This window comes from Microtus pennsylvanicus, chromosome 16 (genome assembly GCF_037038515.1).
Source record: "Microtus pennsylvanicus isolate mMicPen1 chromosome 16, mMicPen1.hap1, whole genome shotgun sequence".
NCBI classification, from domain to species: domain Eukaryota; kingdom Metazoa; phylum Chordata; class Mammalia; order Rodentia; family Cricetidae; genus Microtus; species Microtus pennsylvanicus.
The window spans coordinates 29,632,376-29,641,573 of NC_134594.1; the positions used below are offsets into that span (position 1 = coordinate 29,632,376).

General features: G+C 43.3%; 1 long non-coding RNA gene across 1 annotated transcript; it reads left to right on the forward strand.

The window, feature by feature from the left end:
* Positions 1–2,772: 2,772 nt before the first annotated feature.
* On the forward strand, positions 2,773–8,900 carry LOC142836283 (uncharacterized). Its single transcript, XR_012908040.1, has 4 exons — positions 2,773–2,826; positions 3,016–3,153; positions 4,342–4,442; positions 8,805–8,900. It is a non-coding gene; the product is annotated as an uncharacterized LOC142836283 (long non-coding RNA).
* Positions 8,901–9,198: the final 298 nt, after the last annotated feature.

Below are 9,198 nucleotides of genomic sequence, written 5' to 3' on the forward strand. Positions count from 1 at the left end.
CTCTTTCTCTGTCTCTTACAACCACAGCAAGAATACAAAGTCTCTCAGTGTGCACATATGGCTTGGAGTGTCTCTGAGAGAGACAAGATAATGAGTATTTGTCTTCGCTCATTCATGAAGTTAATATATGAGCCACTCTTAATTACATTTAGGAACTTTATTCAACTAGCGTAAATAGTAATTTCTGAGATTTCCCGCCAACACCGATGCTATACCTGTTCCGTGGAACAAGCCCCGAGAATTCATCTGGGCTTTCGAGACCAGTTTTGGTGTTTGGCTGTGTGAGTGAATCTCCTTGTTTCCTCCTAACTCTGCCAAGCCTTTACTGTCTTTCGGTTTTCCAGGACAAGAGCTTTTATATATTTTACTTTATTTATTTTCAGATCACTTTATCCTACCATGAATGTGATTTCCATCTGTGAACTGTGTTGCAGGAACCACCTTCTGGCAAGCCCCCCTCCCTTCCACTTTCCCCACAAACCCAAGAACAGCACAGAAGGAAAAGAGAAAGTGGAATTGCCTTCCTCATACCTGCCCAGCCAGGGCCCAAGAAGAAAACAATGCTGCCTCCAAGCTTCTAATCTCTTCAGAAATGGAAATGCTATACCTCCATACACTGTGAGAGATTTATGAGGCTCTCAGTTTATGAGGAAACATCACCAAACCGCTAATTGTTTGGAGAAAACAAGTTCAGAGTGGTTAGAAAAGTGCAGAGGAAAATGACAAGCAAACCAGGACCTAGGGAGAGGCTTTGTAGCAGAAGGCTGGAGCCCCTTGGGATTGCTTTGCAGATGCTTGTCTGTGGGCCTGTGTGCTGTAGTGTGAAGGCTTGTGTATCCTCCAAAAGCCGTGTTGAAAGTTAGACTCAGTACAACAGCACTTTTAGAGAGTGAGCCTCACCTGAGAGAGTGAAGTCAGCATGTTGTAAAGGGGTTAGTGAGCATGAGGCCATATTGGCTTTTCTGTAGTTCTGTCATGGGACGACAGAGTATCCATTCATGCCAGAGAAGTTCCATGCAAGGAACTCTATTTTTAAATTTTTTATGTTTTTTTTGAGAATTTTATACATGATACAATGAAATATAATATTGTTATGCCCTGATCACGGTGTCCCCCCAGAACCAACTAGGAAACCAATTCCTGTATGTAAAAACAAAGAGCCTTTGTTCTTACACAAGTTTGCAAACTCAGTCTTTCCGTGTATTCAACGTATTGGAATGATAGGAGAGCCCCAAGCTCAGTTGGGGTTGGGTTTTTGTTGTAGCAAAGGTGGGGGTGAGGGATTTCTAAGGTTCAGGACCCCTGACTGGCTGACATTTGTCTAGGGGTGTCCTGGTGAGTGTGCTGGCAGGTGATCCTATCTACAATGAGAACATTAGGAATTTCCTTTGGATGGTCTGTTTCTGGGTGGTGTCTGGGTGGTCTCAGTTTGTGGTCTTTCATGGAACCAGGTGTTGCCTTCTGGAAAACTACTGAGACTCAGGCCGCCATTGAGCTGGTCACGGCTGGGTCCTACAATCATATCTATCCCAATTTTGCTCCTGCCTACTTTCCAACCTACTCCTCCCAACGTTGTCACCTTGATCTCCCCCCACCTCTGTTTCTCTTTTTTTTCTTTAACAACCTACTAAGATCAACTACTGCCATACATATGTACACGGGTGAGGGCCTCCTACCCATGGCCACACCCCCAAAGCAGAGTGATTCTTCCTCCCCAGACAGTTATCAGCTGCCAATAGCTGCTCAGTTACAGGTGGAGCCTCTAGAAATTCTCTCCCATTTTAGCTGGGATTCTGGCTGGCTTACTCTTAAGCGTAATCATAGCAGCTGCGCACTCAAGAGGACAGCAGCCCATGGCAAGTGCAGAAGACGGCGTTCCTTCGCATCCTCTGGCTCTTGCGCTCTTTCCACGCTTTCTTCCTCAATGTTCTCTGAGTCTTGGTGGGGCCAGCTGAGGGCAGTGATAAAGACATCTCATTTAGGGCTGAATACTTGCAGTTTTTCTTGAACTGACTGCGTTTGCCTCCGGTGGAGAGGAGCTTCTCTGACTCTAGGTCTATGAATACCAACATACTTAGAGGTCAATTGGACAACATAACTGCAATGGTAAAAGTAAAAATGCTGCGGATCCCCGAGTGGCTGCAGCGGCAGAAATGCTGCAGGGCCCCGAAGAGGTAAATCTCAGGATTAACATTTGGAGCCACCCCAGATTCTGAAGTGAGGCTCTTTGCTCTGGTGTTTGGAGCCTCCATTAGGATTCAGGCATTATGAATCACCTGGCAGGATGAACCCAGGCAGTACCCGGGCCAGCCCATGGTTCTATGACTGCTACGTCACTATTTATGTACACAGGTACAAAAGGTCCCTTTAAGAGACAAGCACCACCCACTTCCACTCTCTCCCACTGCTCTTTTAAAGAGGTAGGCTGATCCTTGCCTCTTCTTCCTCTCTGTTATGATTTTAGCCAACCGGCATGGCTTTCACTTCCGGGTTCCGGGACCACGCCTGTGCAGAAAAGACAAATATACCTAGTTTCCCCCGGGACCTTAAAAGTCTGTGCGTGACCCATGTGTGGCATGGTTGCATCACCTAGGTATGACACAGCTATGTAAGCCCCTGCGCTCATGCGTGAGCTTCATCATCTGCCTATGGCGTAGCTAAGCCATCCCCCTGTGCACATGCGCTAGGCAGCCTTCAAAAGCTGGACACGCCATCTTCAGCTCTCTCTTTCTGCACACCGACCTCACTAGGCCTGTACATGTCTCCTCTAATAAACTCTTAAGGGGGCTTGTTGCGAGCTTCGTGCTTCCTTCTCACTTGCTCCAGGTAATTGCACTCACTCTCTGTATTTATCTCCCTCCCCCGTCTCTCCCCCCCCCTTTATTTCAATAGAACTCCCACATAAGCTTTGCCTGCGTGGTGTGTCTCTTTTCACCCCCCCCCCCCCCCCCCCGTGAGCTCTCCAAGGTCTCTCTCAGGCCATTTGACAACATTGGGTGTCGTGATACTCCACAGGCTCCCCTGGCAGTTCCTCCTGCCTGCCAGCAGTTTGAGAACCTCAAGAACACTGTATCTTCCAACCTGGTCACCTTTTCTGAATAAGGATCACTGGAATTCTACATCCAACACCAACAGAATTGGCAGTAATTAATGGTAGGCCCCTTCATGACTGAGGATTCGTCTCAGTTGTGGTTTCTCACCTTCTGGCTTTGCTTGAAAGAGCTCAAGAGATCCAGTACTGGGCACCCACAGTCTCATGCTCAAAGCTCTGGCCCCTGCCTTTGTGCTCGATGGACCACAGCGTGTGGCAGTCAAATCCTTCCTCTCTTAGTCTCTGAAACTCAGAACACTACAGGCTGAGGATCTTCCCTACCTCATTCGTGGAGCAAGACAGTGACCTAAACAGTCTGGTAAAGGGTCTCTCCTTACTTAAGGTCTGTTCAGGCTGACAGGGAATGATTTAACAATGGATGTCTAATATCTAACATCTTTTTTTTTTTGTTACCATTGTTTGTATTAAAGGATAAACACATTTCAGATGTAACTTTTCACTAAAAGAACATGTTTTGCAATGACACTTTCTTAGCAACAACTACTCCTGTCTCTGGTAAATGATGAAATGGAAAGAGAAAGGTTCAAATTTCATGCTGAGGGTTTAAGAATATGTCCTAAGATATCTAGAGGTCTGAGGATGTAAAAGCTTAAATAAGTTCTGAGGATCTCAGAAAATGATTTAAAATAGGTAAGTACCAGTTGTAAAGATTAATAAAAAGAATTAAAGTATATAAATAATGGGAGATACTTTAGATTTCTCTTTCCCCGTCTATGATATTCTTACAGTTTTAACATTAACATCTAACATTGATCAATAGAGTTCCAATAGACTAAGAAAGCACTGACTACTTGCTATTCATTCACAAGCTCAAGATGTTAAATTTCTTTTGGTTGTCTTCTAAGTATAGACTTAAAAGTACTTTTCAGCATGCTAAACTATCTCTGTCCCATCTATATATCTAACTCTCTGGACAGAGGAAAAATTGTTCATGCTTTTTACGATTAGAAATGTCATCTCTTTTTGTAGACTAAAAATTCATGTAGGCTCCAGAGAGTTAAGGAAATCATCAGATTTATATCCATCTGTCACAGGTGTCAAAGAGACTCCAGATAAGCACAGTCCTAAGTTTCCCCGCTTGTCTGTTCCTGAGGTGGAATCCTGATTTTGGGATTCCTCCTGTCCCCCAATTAATTCCTAGGACTCTGGGACTAAAAGTCAAAACATAAGGTTTTCTTTTAAGTCCCTAAATTTTAACTTCTACCCCTAGTCTATATTTGTCTCGGCAGATTTCCATTTAGCTGACAGACATCATCTAAGGGTTACCTGTGGACTGGAAACTGCTGAGCTCTGGACATGTTGAAAGCTGATGAGAACCACCGTAGCCAAGGTAATTGTTCCCTGTTTCTTCAGCTGGGTCAGCTAATCAGATGCTTCTGATAAATGCCCCATTACCCAGTCTTATGACTAGCCCTCCAGCTTTCCTCGGCCCTGGCAACAGTGACCTAGTTTCAGCCGGAACTAGTAACAAGAGAGAGCATATCATTCCTTGCCCCCATAACAAGCTGAAATGCTAAGTCAAGATGAAACCCTCTGGCATAGCGGGCAACATGGCTTCTGACAATGCCAATTGACAGACGACAAAAGTGGGCACAGGTCTGTCAGCCAGTAGATTCATTAACTGAGATAGTTCTTAATATGATAGGACTGCTTTACAGTGTAGATTTCACCCCAATGGTAATGCTAATGTATTTAGAAATTTCATTGCTTTTTCTAAACTGAAACTTCATGTAGGCTTCAGGGAGTTAAGGAAATCAGCAGATTTAGACTCATCAGTCACAGGTCAAGTAGACTTGGCCTGCTTTATGCAGAACAAAGAAGGATCATATGGATTTAAAAGAAATTTTTTTTCTGTACAAACCATTCAGGATTATAATCTGGCTGTATTCAAGAAAATATTACAAAAGGAGGACCTGAAATTAAAATAATTGCCTGGTGCCCTGTCTGTTTCCAGGCTCCTCCTAGACAGTCACTTTAGCCCTTCTGCTTCTGCTAACTACTGTTGGCTTTTCCATCACTGATCCAATAACTAAATGATCATTTCTGTCTGGGTACCATTAAGCTGATAGTTATAGATCCCAATATAAGCAAGCACCCATCACGGAGTCAAAGATTTGACCCAGGATACAACTCAAGGGGGGAATGTAAGACAATGCTAACCTGTAAGTAAGCCCAACCCACCCAAGGCCTGGGTTATTTCCTGGAGTGCTGGGAGTTAGTTATTCAAAAATACTGAAACCTCATGGGAGAAAATGGTGGAAGTATGTGTTTGTTCTTATAAACCCTTGCAAAACATGTCTTGGGGCCACTCAGCTGGGAATTCCAGGGAGTGGTCCCCACCAAAGTCCATCTTTATTGGTATTTAATTAATGTTTGCTTCAAATTTGGCTCAAATGGTAAAACTGGTTTTTCTCTGGCAAATCCCAGGAGATTAACAGCTCACTTGCTATGAACCTCTACACTAACATGTATCACAAAGCATGTGTGTAATACAGTGTCAGCATAAAGAACAGAAGAGTAAGGCATCCTTGGGAAATTCTCTGCATTTTCTTTATACCTTCTGTCCGAATAGGTGGGAAGTAAAAGCTCATTGTGGGTCTTTGATTTGCATTTGTCTTATGATTTACAATGTTGAACATTTTTAATATGTTAGGCATATGGATGCTATGTTTGTAAAAATTTTACTTAAGCTTTTGTCCATTATCTAATAGAATTATCTGAATTTTTATTGTTGGTGAGTCATACTAGTTCTTAAAATATGTCTGGTTAATCTGTCATAAGATGTATGATTTCTGTATATTTCCTTCCATGCTGAAGCTTACCTTTGTGTGTGTGTGTGTGTGTGTGTGTGTGTGTGTGTGTGTGTGTGTGTGTGTAGGGTGAGAGTGTGGGAATATGTGTGCATCCATGTATGGACTGACATTCTCTCCTTCCACCTTGAGTCAAGGTCTCTCCTGTTTCTGCCAATCTAGCTGTCCACTTCAAGGGAGGTGTCCCATGAGCTACTGGGAAATCCTCACCTTCACCTCTCAATCCATAGCATGAGTGCTTAAAATTCTAAGTCTGCAGCTCTGCCTCTATCTTTCTTCATGTAAATTCCAGGGCTTAACCTCGGGTCATCAGGTTGTGTGGCAAGCACTTTTACCAGATGGGCCATTTTGCTGGCCTAGTATTTTATGCTTTGTTAATTGGGCTTCAAGGTTATTCATAGTCATTGTACAGAAATACAGTTGATTTTCTGTGGGATTTTATATATTGCAACTTTGATGAATTAGCTAGCTAGTTCCAACACCCTTTGTGTAGAATCTTTATAATATGTACAGATAAAATCACTGCTTGGGAACAGGGGTAATTTCAGCTCTTCCTTTACAATTTGGATTGATTGTATTTGTTTTTCTTATCTAACAGCCCTTACTTTAGTTCTTTTCAATTTTAGGATTCAGAAATTAATGCTTAGAGACGATAATTAGCTTGCTTGAGGTAACACAGCTAAGTGGTGCAGTCTGAATAAAAACTCAAGGCTTTGAACGCTACAGTCAAGAATGGAGTCAAAATACTGAGTAGGATTTTTAGCAGGTTGGAATGAAAAGGTGATGCTGGGCAGGTAAATTCTGGCAGGTTTAGTATGGCCCTCTGTATCCTTTGGAGATGACCACACACTAAATCACTAAATACAAACAGGCTTAAAGGGAAAACTCCAATTACATCTTAAAGAATAATAATTTGGAAGACAATATTTGCTCTAAGATCAGTTAGAATAGCAGTGTTAACTGGGGTGGATCTGTGCCAATGATGGGCATGATGTAAGAATTACCTTGAAGCCATTTGTGTCCTTACTGTTATCTTCCCCCCTGTCTTCTTATTCCTCCCTCTCTCTTTATCCTTCTACATAGTTTGAGACTTTTAAAGTTGAATGAGACCTTAGAGAAGAAAACAGAGGAACAAAAAACAAGATGATAGTTTCTCCTCTCTTCTTCTCCCTCCCCGTTTGCTTTCCTGCCCTTTGCAGACATAATGCAGCCTGCACAGTAGCTGTCCACAAAGCCCACTTAAAGGGGGGATGGTGTCTTCTTTGGTCTTACTCTGTCTCCTCAGATGATTAGATTACACTTAAAACTTGATTGGTCCCCATCTACACAAGCACCTGCTATGTAATTTTTGAATAGTTAAAAAAGAATGGTATCCTGTTATGCCTGGGAATCTATAATTGCATTTACTTTACTCTGTAACGTATGCAAATTCCATGTAATGAAAAGATTGCTGTGGACTCAAATAACACTTTCAGATACAATTTGTTGTGTGATGACTGAAACTCCGTGGTAATATAGACCACTGCCAGCTACCAGAAAACAAATACTAGTGTATTACTTCTAAAACGTTTAAAAACCTGTATTTCCCAAGATTCCCATTTTCTGTACACACCCAAGGAGTAAACAGGGAAGGAGCACTCCTAATCTTTCCCAGTTCAGTCTTGGATGAAGGACTTAGGCATAGAAAAAACAAAAGCTTTGAGGAGAACCAAATTCCACCCACCCCCCCTTTTTGTTTTTGAGACAGGGTTTCTCTGGGGCTTTGGAGCCTGTCCTGGAACTAGCTTTTATAGACCAGGCTGGCTTCAAACTCCCAGAGATCTGCCTGCCTCTGCCTCCCAAGTGCTGGGATTAAAGGCGTGCACCACCACCCACCACACAATTTCCCCCAGGCTTTATCTCTCCATCTCCTCTTCCAAAGTGAGTAATATCTCCAGGGAGACCTCATCAAGTATTGCCCCACCACTGTCACCAACGTGCAGTATTTAAAGAAAACCTTTAAACGCTAGATATAATGCTAATCTATATAGATATGATTTGTGGTGGGATGTTTGTACACTGTATGAAAACGTATTGCTGTGATCGGTGTAATAAGAAGCTGAATGGCCAATAGCTTGGCAGGAGGTATAGATGGGACTTCCGGGCAGAGAGGGAACTCTGGGAAGAGGGTGGAGTCAACAACCAGATGTGGAGGAAGCAGCATGAGCAGTGTGGAGAGATGAGGTGACGAGCCACTCAACAGAACATAGATTAAAATAAATGAGATAATGTAAATTACAAGAGCTAGTGGGACAAGCCTAAGCTAAGGCTGAGCTTTCATAACTAATAAGAATTCTCTGTGTCATTATTTTGGAGCTGACATGCCTTCTGAAGTATCCACCATGCCCACCACACACAACTTGTAACTCTGTGTTGCTCTGTGTGCTGTCTCTTGATGAGGAAGCTCAGAGCTGTGCTATGGGTCTTTTGTCTCACCAGAAGTTGTGGGGCACGTGAGTGATGGAGCTGGAGTTTGAACAGGCCACTTTTGGCTGTGAGAGACCCTAAAGCTGACCTCCCACCAGCTGTCTCCTCAGAGTGGGGGTGTGCTTACCCACGTGGCTGGAATTCCTTCTCAGTTCCCCCAGTGAGGCATGTAGGGCTGTTTGAAAGTCATTGATTTTGAAATAAGAACAACCCCGAGGGCCATATGGAGATTAGCTATTCTGCCCACATTTTAAATTAACCTTATTGATGGATTTCCTGCCAAGCTTAGTCTCATTTATCATGCAAGTTCCTTTCGGTGGGTGGAAGAAAAAAAAATGTGTGAGAAGTGTCCTCTAAATAAAGCAATGTATAGGCCAGGCTTGTAGATTTTTCTAAAGCTTATTTTTATTTGCCAGGCTTTCCTGTGCTGTCTTTGGTGTGAGGGGGGAATGTTTATTAAATATGATGAAAAGCGATATCTTGAAACAGGGATATTTTGGTACTGCACAACGGGGCGCAAGTCTTCTTTCTTCCATCCATCACTGTCAGCAGAGAACATTCCCAGCCAGCGGCCAGGGGGAAATGGTGTCAAGATGGCTGAGCCACGTCATTGTTTTCCTTTTCGCTTCCTGAAATTTCAGCCGAAACTTCATCCTTCCTGGCAAGGCAGCCGTCGTAGCACGGGGATGGACTGCGGCCGCTGGCTCCAAGATGTACCCTGAGCTTTCAAGGATGGGAAGGACCCCGTGGATGCGACAGTCTTTTCGTCTTGAGCTACAGTGTATGAATCAAGGCTAACGTGGCCAGACA